Genomic DNA, 16339 nt, shown 5'->3' with positions numbered 1-16339 from the left:
GATGATCTTGCTGGTTAGTTCAGTAGGGAGATAGTCACCCTCCTTCAGCTGGTCGAGGGTCTCATTAATGCCGAAGTTGAAGAGACGGAGCGTTGAAGGAGTCCAAGTGAAGGTAATTCAACTTGAAAATCTCGAATCGGCCAGGCTCTCCCTCTTGATAAATCTTGAAGGCTATTTAGGATGCCTCCTGTTGGAATGCATACTAAAAGCCTAGCTTTTTATATAAACATTTACTTAGAAATAAGAATCATATTGGTCAATATCTACATTTATATGCTAAATATAGTTGTTCAATTAATTTATATTGTAGATAACATGGTGTGTGGTGTCACACACAGAAGATTATGTTATTGGTTCTTTATGAATTATAAACAGTAACTCACGACCAAGATGGAAAGAAACAAACGATTGGAATAGTCATAGTGTAATTTGGTATTAGTTTATCTTAACTATAAAATTACACTAGTACACTCAGAGTGTATTGAGCTGGACCATTTAAGGTAAGTTCTTTTTATACTGACTGCATAAAAGAATAAGACCTTTGTTATTATAGAAGTGTGTGCTCTTAATCATGATATAATAACAAGCACATATATTTAATATTTATTTCTTTGACTTATTATAGGGTGTGATTTAGTTCGATAAATCAATAGGCCTGATAAGTTGAGAAATGATATTATTTATAGTGTGTGTTGTTGATTATAGAAGGAAACTGTGTCCTAGTAATCTAGGTTGATAATGTCCCCAAGAGGAGCTCATAAGGATTCTCATGTTAAACCCTACAAGTGGACTTAGTTCGACATGATGATAAGGTAGAGTGATACTACTCTTGGACTAAGAAATTAATTAAAGTGAGTTGTCAGTAACTCATTTAATTAGTGGACATTCGACATCTTAAACACAGGGAGATTAACACACTCATAATAAGAAGGAGCCCAAAACGTAATTTGGGATTGGTACGGTAGTTCAATAATAATTCTTTAGTGGTATGAATTATTATTGATGAAATTAAATTGGGTGTTCGGGGCGAACACGAGAAGCTTAATTTCATTGGGAGACCAAAATCAATTTCTCCTCTCGGTCCCTATCGTAGCCTCTTATTTATAAAGTATTATACTCACCTATACTCACCTTTATGCCCATCCTAATGGGGTCAACCAAGCTAGCTTGGAACCCAAGCTAGGGGTCGGCCAAGACCAATAGGAGGAGCCAAGTAGGTGGCCGGCCAATGCTTGGAGCCCAAGCATGGTGTGGTCAGCCCTAAGAAAATTAAAAGGATTTTTATTTTTAATTTTTTTTATGTGGATTCCATGGTTTAAAAAGAGAGTAAAATTTAAACCTTTCCTTTTATAGCTTTCTACAAAAGATTAAGAAAAGATTTAATATCTTTCCTTATTTGTAGATTGAAAGGAAGATTTTAATTTTGATAAAACTTTCCTTTTTGTAACCATGTTCATGATTTAAAAAGAGAGTTTAAAATTAAATATTTCCTTTTATAAGTTTCTACAAAAGATTAAGAAAAGATTTGATATCATTCTTTATTTGTAGATTGTGAGGAGATTTTAATTTTAAAGATAATTTTCCTTTTTGGAAATCATCCACATGTTTTAATAGAAAAATTTTAATTTATATATTTCCTTTTATAACCAACCATGAAGGGATAAATTATTAGATAAATTTTTATTTTAAAATTTCCGGAAACAAATTAGGAAGTTTTAATTCTTATTAAAACTTTCCTTGTTTGGGATTATGAGGTGGCCGACCATATTGTTTTAAGAAAAGGAAATAAGTTTGAATTAATTAAATTTTCCTTTTCATAGCAAAAAAAAATAAGGAAGATTTTATTTAATTTTTCCTTATTTGCTAAGACCAAGGATTATAAAAGAGGGGGTAGAGGTGACTTCATGGGTAAGAACTCTATTCTATTCTCCTCCTCTTTTCCCTTCTAGTTCTCCCTTCTCCTTTTTCTTTTTTCTTTCTTCTCCCTGGTCGAAACTCTTCATCCTTTGGAGCTTGGAAGGTGGGCGGATATTGCTTGGAGAAGAAGGAGAAAAAGGAGGCTTTGTTTCTTGCATCCCTTGGAGCTTGGTGGTGGTGGCCGAACCTCTACATCCTTGGAGGAGTTTTAGTGGCCGAAACTTGGTGAGGAAGAAGAAGGGCTTGGGTGGTTCTCATCTCGGTAGATTGTTGCCCACACAACGTCCAAGATAAGAAGAGGAATACGGTAAAAGATCAAGAGGTCGTTGTGTACAAAGAAAGGTATAACTAGTAATTATTTTCCACATCATACTAGTTTTTCTTTGTATGAATTCCAAACACAAGAGGCATATGATTCTAGAGTTTCGAATTTGTGATTCGAGTTTGTGTTTTTTTTGTTTTTCGAATTTATGATTCGATTGTTCTTTTTGGTTAAACCTAGAGTTATATAAGGAAATTAAATATTAGTTTCCCTTAAAAGGCTTTGTCTAGGCGGTGGTGGATGATCTCATACCCAAGAAGGACTAGTGCCTCGCCATGCAGTCCTGGAAGTCAATTTTGGAAATTAATATTTAATTGAATTTATAACATAGGTGGATTTGGATCAATAATATTAAGCATCGTTTGTGATCCAAATCTAAACCATTAAGAACAGATAAGTTAAATTTGGAATCAATAATGTTAAGTTCCGTTTGAGATTCCAAATTTAATTTCTAAAGAACACAATAGGTTGTTAGGAAAGATTCGACACTTGTACAAAATTTTTGTGCAGTGGAACTGGTATGATCTTCCTAGGACCAACCAACACCTCCAACTCGGCCTTCAGCAAGGCCAGCTCAGTATCCTTGCAGCGAGATGGACACCTACCACGGCTTGCTCAGCCAATCGGCTCTCCCGCTCGGCACATAAAGCTGCCTCCGCTTCCTTGAGATTCTGAGCCAAGACTTGAGCCTCTTTATTCTTAATATCCAAGTCTTCAATGGCTCGGAGCTTCCTGGCATTGGCGGAATTGACCTTCGCTAAATGAGTTGACCTGCTTATTGAGTCGTTCTAGTTATAAGGCCTGCTTGGCGCTCTTGCTCCTCTCCACTTGCAACCGTTCGAAGTTCCTTTCTAGATCGACCTTCAATTGGGCTACCTCGCCAGTCAGCTGCTCTAAATGTGCCCGAGAAGCCTCTGATTGGTCACTTGGGGCTCGTAGCTACTGAACTTCATGCTCCAGGAAGGCAGATCAGGGTAGGTAATGTTCGATCGATAGATGACTTCTCCGAGCAGAATGCTACAGCCAAATCATCAGGCATTTAGTACGGATCGAGGAATGAGACCGGAGCACTTGTTCGATCGGGCAGAGATAGTCTACTGGACTGAGTTACCATAGGGAAGAGCAGTTGACCTAGTGGAGGGGTCCCCAACCGAGCGACTACCCCGCTAGACTGAGTAAAGGGATCATTAATGTATCTCTCAGTATCCTTCTGGGAGATAGTGTCACCGACACAAGGTATGGTCAACCAGCGGATCGTACGAAGGAAGATTCTATTGTCTTATTAGGAATTTGCATGCCTTGTTAAGATATTATGTCAAAGATAATTTTCTGACATGTCCTTTCATGGGATGGTTGGGAAAACATGCCCGTGCCTCAGAGAGCGTGCGTGTTGCCCACCAGGGTACTATATAAAAAGGGGGTCTATGTATCTATGGAGGTATGCGTTATTCATTATTCACAGAAATAGATACATTTGTATAAAACTGATTTGAGAGATAAAGACTCTCAAACTGAATGTTGAACCATACAGGGTAGTTAGGAGTTTATCCTCTGGAATTGAGAAAAACTCTTTTATCATCACTCAATTCACTTACATCATCATGCACTCAACTTCCCTCTCACCATCATGCTTCACGTGGCAAAATCCACAAGCAAAAACAAAGTCAAAGCACCCTCCAATCACACACACACACACAACATGACATGCATTACATACTATCATTTAGTCATGCATTACAAAATGATGAACAACAGCATAATACTTGGGCATGAATAGCACGGACAAAAAATGGAGCATCAAAAGCATGGCTTAAGGTAAGTCCCATGTGACCAACGTTGTCATCCCGCCATAGATCGTCGCGCCACTTTTAGTAAGTGGTTAGCTATCAACGCATTTATCGTGTCTTTACTGCGAGCCGTTTGTTGCGGACTAGATAGATCCTTATGGTGGATCTATGAACCTTCTTGGGCTTTTTGGCAAAGCCCCAACCATCAACGAATTTGGCATTGTCCTTACCAGGAGCCGTTTGCTGCGGACTAGATAGATCATTATGGTATATCTATTTACCTTCTTAGGCTTTTTGGCAAAGCCCCAGCCATCAACGGATTTGACACTGTCTTTACCACGAACCATTTGTTGCGGACTAGATAGATCAATTATGGTAGATCTATTCACCATCCTCTCCCATGCCTCACATACAAAATCAAAAGACCAATACAAAGACATGCAATAAAAATCATTCAAACCAATCTTCATGTGCCACCTATGTAGAATCTGCTCAAGCCTCCCTTGTGCCACCGATTTAAACTTTGCTCCATCCACATCATAACTTGCATGTACACACAAGCCATGATGCTTCAAAACCATGTACAGTAGATGAGGTTTCTTCAAAATTAAAACACGGACATCAGATGAAGCTTCAAAACCACAGACAACAGGTGGAGCATCAACAACACAGACAACAAACTCCTCTCGGTCAGTGGCGTAAAATGCCCCTTCAACTTCTACATAAATCCACAAAACGGTAAACATGAATTTGGATCTTGCACAACATTCTATTAACATCAGGGACCATCCCCTCATAGCGACACTTGTTGCGAGCTTCCCACAGAACATATATCATACTAGAAACCCCAAGATACCTCGCCTTCATCCTCCGGCTCACACCTTTGTAGTATTGGCCAAGGATGTGAAATAACTCCTCTATTGAATTAACTTCATGATTTATCTCTAACCAACTTTGCACCTTGTTCTAAAGAGTACATGTGATAAAGCACTCAAAGAACAAGTGACCATTTGACTTATCATGACCTTGACAAAGCATACAAATCTTGTTCGCCATATACGACATTCTATCCGTTGTTTGTAGTTTCCCATGAGCAAGTAACCACAGAATAAAGCGATGCTTCGACATAATTTCCGACCTCCAAACTAATGATGCCCATGGCACCTCAGGACCTCTCGGCATGAAGAATCCATACCCCCCCAAACAAACCAGTCACCTATCAATAAGTTCGCCTCCCCACTTCCATTTGTAGCCTCTCAAATTTTGTTCCGAATATCCACAAGTTGTTTGATAAGAGAAGAGTCCAGGGCTTTGACCTTCCAATGCCAAAAATTAGTCTCCTTGAGATAATGATGGTGCACCCATCTTACCCATAACGAATCTACATTAGTTTGGATCTCCCATAGTGTCTTGCTAAGAAGAGCTTCGTTCCATGCATGAAGATCACGAAGTCCATAACCACCATACTGTCGAGAAAGACACATAGTGGCCCAAGAAATAGGAGGATGCTTTGAAGGCCACACAAACGTACGACATATTGTTTTAATTTTTTCAATGACACCGATAGGAATAGGGAGCATAGAAAGTCAATAACACTCAACACCTTGAAGCACCGTCTTCACTAACTCCAAGTGTCCCGTATAAAATAAAGTATGCTTTGACCAAGAATTAATCTTCCTTGTAATAGTATCAAGTAATGGCCCATAGTTTGCAATTCTCAACTTCTCCGCCGCTAGTGGAATCCCCAAGTATCAGAATGGAAATGTTCCTTCTTGGAATCCAATAAGTTGAAATAATCGGTCCTTCATGCTATCATGAATCCTCGCCATATACATATGAAATTTCAGAGAATTAGCCCGAAGCCTGCTTCATTGCCAAAAACCTCCAAACATTCCCCCAATACTTTTATTGAGAACTCATTCGCCTGTGCAAACAACATCAAATCATCGACATATGCAAGATGTGTGATGCCAACCTCTTTACACATAGGATGGAAGTTAAAAGAGGGTGACAAGGAGGCAACCTGCAACCTGCAACCTGCGTGATAATACTTCGATACATAGACTAAAAAGTAAGGGAGATAGGGGATCACCTTACCTTAAACCGCAACACCCACTAAAGAATCCATAGATGCCTCCATTTAGAGAAATAGAATAAGAGGCCGTAGTTACACACTCCCTAATCCATTCACAATATCGTTGGAGAAAGTCAAAACCAACGAGGGTCACCATGAGAAAATCTCAATCTAATGTATCAAATGTCTTCTGCAAATCAACCTTGACCATACATCTCGGGGAGATTCTTTTACGCGCATACTTCTGTAGCAACTCCTGAGTGAGATTAATGTTGTCACCAATAGATCACCCTTTCACAAAAGTCACTTGTGCCGGGTCCAACAAGTCCCCCAAAACTCTTGCAAATCGCCCTGCCAGTACCTTTTCAATGACCTTGTAGAACACATTGCAGCAAGAGATAGGCCGGTAATATGAAACTCTTGGAGCATGGTCTGCCTTTAGCACCAAAGAAATTAATGAATGGTTCCATTGTTTGAGCAGCTCACCACTCTGAAAAAAAATTCCTGAACCACTATAATAAACTCTGGCCCAACAATATCCTAAGATGTAGTGAAAAACTTTACTCCATATCCATTCGGACCCGACGCCTTGTCACTCCCAATGTTATATAAGGCTGTTTTAATTTCCTCCACCTCCACTGGCCTGATTAAATCCTCAGATGACATGAGTGAGTTTTCTTCTAGGAAGTCCACCATTGTCCATAGGATCACACGCCACCTTTTGCCCAAGTAGATCATGAAAGAAACCCACAAATTCATCTGCCACTTCACCTAAGCTTGATGTTTGCTCCCCATTTCATAATTTTAAATTGTTTACTAATAAAATTTAATTTACTAATCAAAATTAAGTTTGGTTAATAAATTTAAAATATTTATTGACTATACTTAATTGATATTATCTTATAAAAATACTTTTGAAAGTCAAAATATATTTAATATTGTATTATTATTTTCTCTAAATTTTATTATCCTTTCTTTCTTTCTTCTCCTTCATTATCAATTTTTATACCTTTATTACTGTGTCCTTACTCTTCCATGAGGCACACTTTTTTTTTTTTAATAATTGGTCATTGATGTTTAATAGCTAAATATTTTTAGTTAAATAAATTGGATTAATAATTTATCAAAGTTAAAATTGATAAAAAGATAATTTGATTCATGAAACTCTCACCAATGTGAGATCTAGAGGAAGGGTGTCTTGTACTTAAATTTATTATCTTTAGGCCACATAATAATAATTTTATTGAGTCAAGACCTTTCTTTATCGAAGTTAAAATTGATTGATAATTTTTTTAAAAATAGTAATTAAAATGTATATTAATAGTATTATAATAATTTATTACTCATTGCCAAATTAGTTAACATAAAGTGACATTGACACAAGATAAAGTTATTGCTACATAACCTAATTGGTTACTGTTTCCAATTATAAAAATAATCATTAATAATATATGAAATTGTCATGTTAAATTTTACTAGTAAAATTAAATGTTGCCCTGGGGCATGGTTGAGTCTGACTATTGTGGGTGGACAAGGGGTCAAATTTCAATAAAGTCAAGAAAAATGTCCTCCTTATAGTGACCAACTATAATTTCCTAATTTACCTTCTCATATATGGTCATAAGACCGATCAAATCGATAGTATGACAAATTTTACCTCAAAAATAATTGAGACGGTCTTGGATTGTCTTCAAGTTTATCTCAATTGGTTCAACATGTGATATCGGTTAAAACATTTAAAACTACTTTAAATTATTTAAACTTTATTAAAATTATTTTTAAACAGTTATATAGCAGTTACTTATATTAGCTGTTATGATAATATTGCATTAATTGTTATAGTGTTGTAATCCTTTTAGGTTTTTTTTTTGAAAAAAATACATCTTACACCTAATTTTAACTTTTCCGCATGATTGTTTAAATTAAATTTAACCATATACATAAAAGAGATCAAATATAACCTTCATATTTGAATATCAGATTCTATTAGTGTGCATACTCATATACAAACATATCAAAGAGTTGACCACAAAATTACTTGGCTGTAATCACCGGGTTGTTAATCTAAAACTGTGGAAAGCATACTAATACTAATAAAGCTCCTTCGACAAAGGTCAGAGACGGAGAAGTCCTTTACCGTGGTTAAGCACAAAAGCAATAAACAACATCAAATGAAAGTAAATATAAGTGTGTTCTTTAATTTCGAACATAAATATATCCTCCTTTTATTTAACCATTTACTGACGTGACACCTTTCATGCGTCTGGAAGTAATACAGGCGCTTGGATCCGATCGATGTTAATCCACTTGGCAACGATATGCTTGAAAACTCTGGATAATTTTGAGCATCCTAGGCGCATGGATCACTTGCTGACGTGGACATCGTATTGACAATGGCTCCTGATGACGTGACACTACAACAAAAACCCTCATAGACATCGATTTTCCACCGGTGTCTATTGCATTTTCGACCGATATCTATGAAGTTGATGTAAAAGGTCTGTCATTTTAGACATCGGGTTAAAACCGGTGTAGTATCACTTAACGACACCGGTGTTTGAATCGGTTATTAACCGGTGTAGTATCACTTAACGACACCGTTTCATCAACGGTGTAAAACCGATGTAATATTATATGTTAATAACACCAGTTTTGGCAGCGGTATACGACCGATGTAATATTAGTTAATAACACCGGTTTTGCAGCAGTGGAAAATCGATGTAATATCATTATTTTTGAACAGCACAAATCTGATTTCCGAAACCGACAGCAACCAAAAAAATACACAAATTACACAAATATTGTTCATTCAACAGTATCCATAAAATACACAAATATTCAAAAATTACATAAATAATATTTTTACAACAGTATCCATAAAATATACAAATATTTTTTTTACATCAAAAGCTAATAGATATCAGAATCAAGGTAGAACATTCTTTTAACAACACATCAACGTAGAACCGCAATTCAAATGTAATCTAGCATGCATTCAACCCACTCGAACCGTACTTCATCAATTTCAACTCTGGAGTACTTGAGATTTGTAAACTGTAAAAACATATAAATAATATATTAGTAAATCAAAATCAAATATCATAGTTGAAAAAGCAGTAAGAGCATTAGGTAACAAGATGAGTAATTGGAATTCTTAAAAAGAGAAAGATTCATCAATTATCTCAACCACAAATAAATAGAAAGAAGAATCATAGATGTAAGATACTGATATAGTCCAACACCGGCACAAATTCAAAGAAGAAATTACCTATCTTTGTAAGCTGAAGCCAAATTTGCATGGGCTTCAGGCATAGTTGGTTTGATATTCACAGCACGTATATAATCCTGAATTGCTTCAGTAACTCTACCAATCTCCTTAAATGTGTTCCCTCTATTGACAAGACCATCAGCAGCAGTCTGCGAAGAACTTCATTGTAACAGGCTATCGCTTCTGCATAATTTCCCTGGTGTAATACAAGAGAACTATCAATTTCCAACTAGGGGCAAAGACAGCAAAGAAGATGATAGACAAATTATATGATTTTCTTCCATTAAATGAGGCAATATGCAGTAACTCTCAAACTAGCAATGAAAAAGGCAGATATAGTACACTACCTGTTGCTTGTATATAATAGCCAAGTTGTTGAAGGGTGCAGATATCCCTGTTGTAACTGCTAAAGTTGCCTTATAGAATGATGCAGCAACACTCATCATGTTGCTGCATGAAGAGAAGTTTCATTAAGGAACAAAAATAAACTATCCGCACAGTTGTCATCAAACATTTCTAAAGCTTACCAATCCATGTATATGTTGCCAAGGCTTGACAATGCTTGTGGATGGTTAGGTTGTAAAGCAAAGCATGACTTGGGAAAAATTATTAAAATGAAGTTATTCAACAAGGAAAAAAAACTTAAGAGAATAAAAATATCCAAATTAAAAAGTCACCCTATAATGTCCAGCGTCTTTGAGAGCATTCCCCTTTTAATGTGCAAGAAAGTCGATCATTAACTAACCTGGCTCACCATCAAGAAGGATACCACATTTTGACATATTAGACCATTATCAACTTACCAGATTATTGTAAGCTTCAATAAAGGTAGAATCACAGTTGATAGCTTGCTTGTAATGCAGAATTGCCATGTCAAGTTGACTTTGTTCATAATAGATGCCAGCAAGGTTTCATGCGTCCAGATATCCCCAATGCATAGTTGACATAATAAACTCTCTTCATAGCATAGTTTGCAACAAAGGTATCCACAAAATCAAAAAGAGATTAACAGTACAGTGGAAAAAATATGAGTTATTGAATCACGTAGCATATTCCAGTGAAAGTATTCTGCAAGAGCAATGTTATGAAGAACCTGAAATAAATAGAAAATGATTAAGAGTTCACACAAACAAGAACTACACATAGTAAATAAACTTCTCTTCTTTTGTATGTAAGTCAACAACAAATCATCATGTACTTCAAAAATGAGTAAGATATTAGTTAAAATAGAAATAATTAGAGGAAAAAATAGACATGTTTCATATAGCAGCTAATTAATACATTTTGACATGGAGAAACAACATCAAACCCTTAGTTGCAACTATTAAGGAGACCTAAAGGGCCATATTTTTATTCATCTAATAATCATTTGAATCAAATTTACAAATGTAATACTAATAATAAGTCTTTTACATCCAAAGCAATCTACACATAGACTCAAAATATTAAATTTTAAAACTAACAAAGTCTTGTAACTTAAAAAGTAGATTAGATGGATCATCTTCGATCATTATATTGATTCACAAAAATCCAAGTACTTGTCACCTGCAAATATAATGTATATATTTGTATAAGTGAAATGAAACAATGTAAATACAAAACTAATAAAAATAATTCAAAATATTATATATCATACCAAACGAGAAAAATACACAGTATCATTCCATATGCACCTAATAATAGTCTTCGCTTATTGTTAACTACAAACACCAAAGCAAACATCATTAGTAACAAAATAAATCAACAAACTTTATATGTTAATAAACATCAGTAATCAGTCCTCTCATTATCACTTAAACCAACTAGGGAAAATGCATACTACACAAACTTTATAGAGCTGAGCTTATTCACACTTCTTTAAACTATCAACCTTAACTTCAATTCTATTTGAAGTTTAATGGCTAGGCACATACACAAAGAAATTGGTAAACCTTTGAACCATATGTAGACTACTTTGACAAACATAAAAAAGCATGAATTACTGATATATGTACTTTATGAACTCTATCGAAAAAATAAATAAATAAAAAGAAAGCAACAAAAATAGTGTTTGTGCTTTAAAAACCCCAGCGAGAGTCTTGAAAATTATTTTACTACAACACACAAGGATAAATTAGAATTTCCAAAAAGTTGTTTACAAGGTTGTCCCACAATAAATGAATTTAATGCTTGAAGATATAGAATATCTCATAATTGGTATACCCAACTTAATAATACGTATTGTTAAGATTACTACAAAATCATTCCATTACGTTGGCATTAGAAAACGCAATATGTAAGAAACTCTCAACTCCATTTATATACTCCTCAGTTTGTCTTGACAAAATCATCCACCTCTTATCCAAAATGATTCTACAAAAATACTTATTTAAATAAGTTTAACATTATGAGAGAACCATAAATTTTAGAAAATATTCAAGTATGAACTAATAATTATTTTAATGATCTAAGATAGATAGTCAGCTGCATTATCATAATAAAATTATGCAAGAGAAAATAAATGTTCAGAAAATTAGGAGGACCTTGAACCTTAAAATAGTAAAGTTCATCACTGACAACAACAACACTCATTTGGAAGCTAATGAGTTAAAAATTGAGCTTTGTAGCAACATATGGCACCAAAGCCAACATTAATGGAAACATGTACATGTTATAGATGAAGTTGGCATTTGGCAATAGACAACTGCAACAACTTACAAATCCCTTAAAATTGTCAAACAATGTATTGATATTTTGCATGAGCACTGCAACATTATGTTAAAACTAAAAGAAATGAGATCCAACTGACATATCAAGCATTAAACCACAGACTGCATTCTAAGTTGCTTAATACAACCATTTAATATATATATATTGTAAATAGCAATCATCAGAAAAGAATATCACTTGTCTACTCACCTAAAGAGCTCTCTTCTGGCACTCCAAATTGCATCCTATTTGCCAGCTTCATCATATCTGTCATTGCATATTTGTCAAATATACATGAAATTTTAGTATGTGTACCTTCCAATATTAGACATGTAAAGGGAGTATTTACTTTTCCAAGTACTTTTGTGTGAAAATACAACCTTTCTTTCATTTTTCTCAACCGACGACCACCTCTCTTCTTTTTGGGCTCAGAATCTGGAACTGGAAGAGGTTTTGGTTACTTAGCAGGGGGTGGTTCCTGCCATTTTTCAATCTTTTTAAGGATTTCATCTCGCAAGTTTCTTCCCGCCTTTCCTGTTGGATCCCCTCTAGTAGATTCTACCCTTGCAGCTAGAGTTGATTTTGATGCCAATAGCCGGCAAGCATGAGTTCTAAGAGGAGGGGTGCTTTGGAAAATCTCAGCTTGCTCAAGATAACCTACACGGAATTGAGAGGTTGCAGTGGAAAATCTAGCAAGTGCCTTTTTCTTTGCCTCAAGAAGCTGAACATTACAAGCAGGCATTTTTGCTAATGCAGACAAACCACCAGCAATGCCCATAAGTTTAGCTGCAACTGCACTTCCAATAATTGCTAAAAGTTTGGTGCAATATAGCCCATTCTACTCTCAACAATATCAAGCACTTTCTTTTTTGCAAGGGCTCTATCACATGCGTCAATTGTTTTATTCAAATTCTCTTTGGAAAGAGGCTTCCCTCTTGTGTTTTCTTCAAATTCTAAGTAACAGATGACATAAAAGGTTTTAATAACATGTACGAATTAAATTTTATTATTAGTGTTAGGATCCTTTGTACGGCTAGAGAGGGGGGTGTGAATAGCCGACCCCAATTCGTTCGATTCTTTCTACAATGTCGAGTTAGCGCAGCGGAAATAAAACAATAGAAGCGACAAAGAAAGAAATCAAACCTCAAACTCGATGGATGTAACGAGGTTCGGAGATTAGGGCTCCTACTCCTCGGCGTGTCCGTAAGGTGGACGAGTCCGGTCAATCCGTCGGTGGATGAGTCCCCGGAGAACCGGCTAATATAAACTCCTTATGGGTGGAGAAACCTCGCCACACTCTTTTGCAACAGCAAACAAAGGAGTACAACAATGGAGAAAACAAACAAGAACAATAGAAATTGTAATACACTTGCTTGCCTCTTGTTGTCGACTGAACCTTGATGAAGCAGCAGCTTCTCGGATCCAGCAGCTAGAACACCAGCAGGAAACTCACGCAGAGCTTCGATGAGTTCAACAGAACTCAGCACAATGAGAGCTCAACCAAAGCTCAGCAGGAAGCAGAAAAGATTCAGCAGAAGAAGAGCAAAGAACCTTTGGCTCGCAGCCGTAGCCCTCCTTTTATAACCTGCGAAGAAAGCGAAGAAAACACAGAAGAAATCTAGCCGTTGCGACGCAACGGCTAGTGCCTGGATCGGTCAGGGGACCGATCAGGACCTATTCGATCGGTCCCCCGATCGACTCTTCACGAAGCTGCCCACCTTCTGCGGGTTCGATCGGTGCGTGGACCGATCAAGCCACATGGATCGGTCCACGACCGATCCCAACCTCGCGACATCGTCTCGATCGGTCCCCGCCGATCAGGACATGTCTGATCGGATCGTGGACCGATCCGCCTCTCTTTGCCTCTGTTAGCTGGCGATCGGTCACGGGCCGATCGATGGCAACAGAGCTCTGATCGATATCGATCGGTCACCGGACGATCGAAGCAAACAATACCGGATCGGTTTGGTGACCGATCCGAGCTTGGGTTTGGCCCAAACCAAGTCCTAAGACTTCCAAACCAATATCCGTCAACCTTGACCTATTGGTACTTCATCCCTAACATCCGGTCACTCCCTTGACCTGCTAGAACTCCCACCAAGTGTCCGGTCAATCCTTGACCTACTTGGACTTTCAACACCAAAGTCCGATCACCCCGATCCATCTGGATTTTCCTTGCCCGGCTTCACTCACGGGACTTTCACCGGCTTCACTCACCAGATTTACATTGCCTAACATCCCGCTAGGACTTTCTTCCAGCTTCACTCACGGTGACTTTCACACCGCCTGGCTTCACTCACGTGACTTTCCACACCGCCTAACATCCCGCTAGGACTTTCTCATTCACCTAGCTTCACTCACTAGGATTTTCACCGCTTCACTCACCAGATTTTCCATTGCCTGGCTTCACTCACGGGACTTTTCCCGTGCCAAACTCCTGCTTGGACTTTTCCCCGCCAAGTCTCCATACTTGACTTTTCGCGTGCCAAGCTCCCTGCTTGACTTTTCCGTGCCAAGTCCCCATACTTGGACTTTTCAGCGCCTCGCTGAATTCTTCCGCCAAGTCTCCATACTTGGACTTTTCCGAATCAGTCAACCAGTCAACCTTGACCTACGGTTGCACCAATAATCTCCCAAACATCTATTCTTGTCCCACATCAAGAATAGAACTCTCTCACAGTGTCAAACATCAACATGCAACACAACTAGGTCAACCTTGACCTAAGGTTGCACCGACAATCTTCCCAAGTCAAACATCAAAATACAACTCGAGTCACGTCAACTCGAGTCGGGTCAACCAGGTCAACCTTGACCTAAGGTTGCACCAACAATCTCCCCCTTTTTGATGTTTGACAAAACCATAATCAAGTTAGGTTAACCCGATAACCTAACTTAGGTTTTCCAACCATCTTCCAATGTCCAATGTTCTTTCCTTGAACATTCTCTAGACATTCTCCCCTTAGGTTAACCTGATAACCTAACTTGGGTTCTCTAATAATTCTCCCCCTTTTGACACACATCAAAAGTATTCCAATGTTCTTCCTTGACAATCTTCCCCTAGCTTAGGTTAAACCGATAACCTAACTTGGGTTCTCCAATAATTCTCCAATGAACACTCTCCCCTTTTTGACACACATCAAAAAGAATAAGGAGGGTATCAAGGTCAAGAGTTTCTTCCTAATGAAAGTCCCATACCTTTCATTGAAACTCTTATTTTCCCCTTGATACTAAGCTCAACAATCCACTTAGTGATAATCCCATATCACTAATCCTCAAGGAGTAAAAACTCCCCCTAAAAGTCAACTCCCCTTGACTAATAGTTAAAACTCCCCCTAAAGGCCAACTCCCCCTTGACCATTGTACCAACAATGTCTTGGAGAGTTTCAAACCTTTATAAATCTAAAAACCAACTTTCAGCCGAAATTTCAGACATGCAGTCGAATTTCAGCACATTGGCACGCTATCAGACCTCACTGGATCGGTCACCAGACCGATCCACAGCACTCTGGATCGGTCCAGTGACCGATCCAGCCCTCCCTGGATCGGTCCAGCGACCGATCCAGACACTGATCACAGGGATTTCTGATTTTTCCTCTCCCGAAATTCAGAAACCCCTAATAAATTCCAGAAAATTCGAAAAATTGTGAAATTTTGAGGATACATTCCTCATATCATACACTATCATGGAAAAATAATTTTCTATGAAAATAGTTTCCATTTTCAAATCTTGATACAAAGTTAAAAAAAACTTTGAAATAGTTCAAGTTTTAACTCAACTTTGTATCACAAAGTTCAATGATGAATGCTATCACTAGGAAAGCTTCATCAAGGTTTTTCAAATCAATTTTAAAATGCTTTTAAAACCATTTGAATTTAGGACCATAATCTTAGGGCTAGATGTACATGACTTGTACACAAGCTTTCCCTATGATCCTTCATTTCTTGAATTAGGGTCATCTAGGTACAAGAATTATGCACCTTGATCCTAACTCATGATCCTAATATCTCACACACATCTAAAGTGTATCAAACCACATTCAAGTCAATTTGATGTGAGATATGGGTTAAGGTCAACTTAGGCTAAGTTCTCATGCATTTTCTAAACTACACTTTGATCTCAATATCAAAATGTGTTTTTCATCCTTAAACCAATTCAATTGATTATTAATGCAAGAGATGATGACATGGCATATAATGATATCATAAGTAAAAACATGTGCCAATGTCATGATGTCATGGCATAAAGTTTGAAAACTTAAATAAAGCATGACATATAAACTAGC

The 16339-nt window shown here is 37.2% G+C and overlaps 1 long non-coding RNA gene across 1 annotated transcript; it reads right to left on the bottom strand.

Moving 5' to 3' along the window:
• Nucleotides 1-9134: 9134 nt before the first annotated feature.
• LOC121968131 lies at nucleotides 9135-9740 on the bottom strand. Its single transcript, XR_006107947.1, has 3 exons — nucleotides 9716-9740; nucleotides 9369-9564; nucleotides 9135-9154 (listed from the first exon to the last, which is right to left on the bottom strand). It is a non-coding gene; the product is annotated as an uncharacterized LOC121968131 (long non-coding RNA).
• Nucleotides 9741-16339: the final 6599 nt, after the last annotated feature.

The sequence above is a fragment of the Zingiber officinale genome, chromosome 3B (genome assembly GCF_018446385.1).
Source record: "Zingiber officinale cultivar Zhangliang chromosome 3B, Zo_v1.1, whole genome shotgun sequence".
Classification (NCBI taxonomy): domain Eukaryota; kingdom Viridiplantae; phylum Streptophyta; class Magnoliopsida; order Zingiberales; family Zingiberaceae; genus Zingiber; species Zingiber officinale.
Note: the sequence above shows the minus strand (reverse complement) of the source record. Positions and strands in the feature narration are given on the sequence as shown.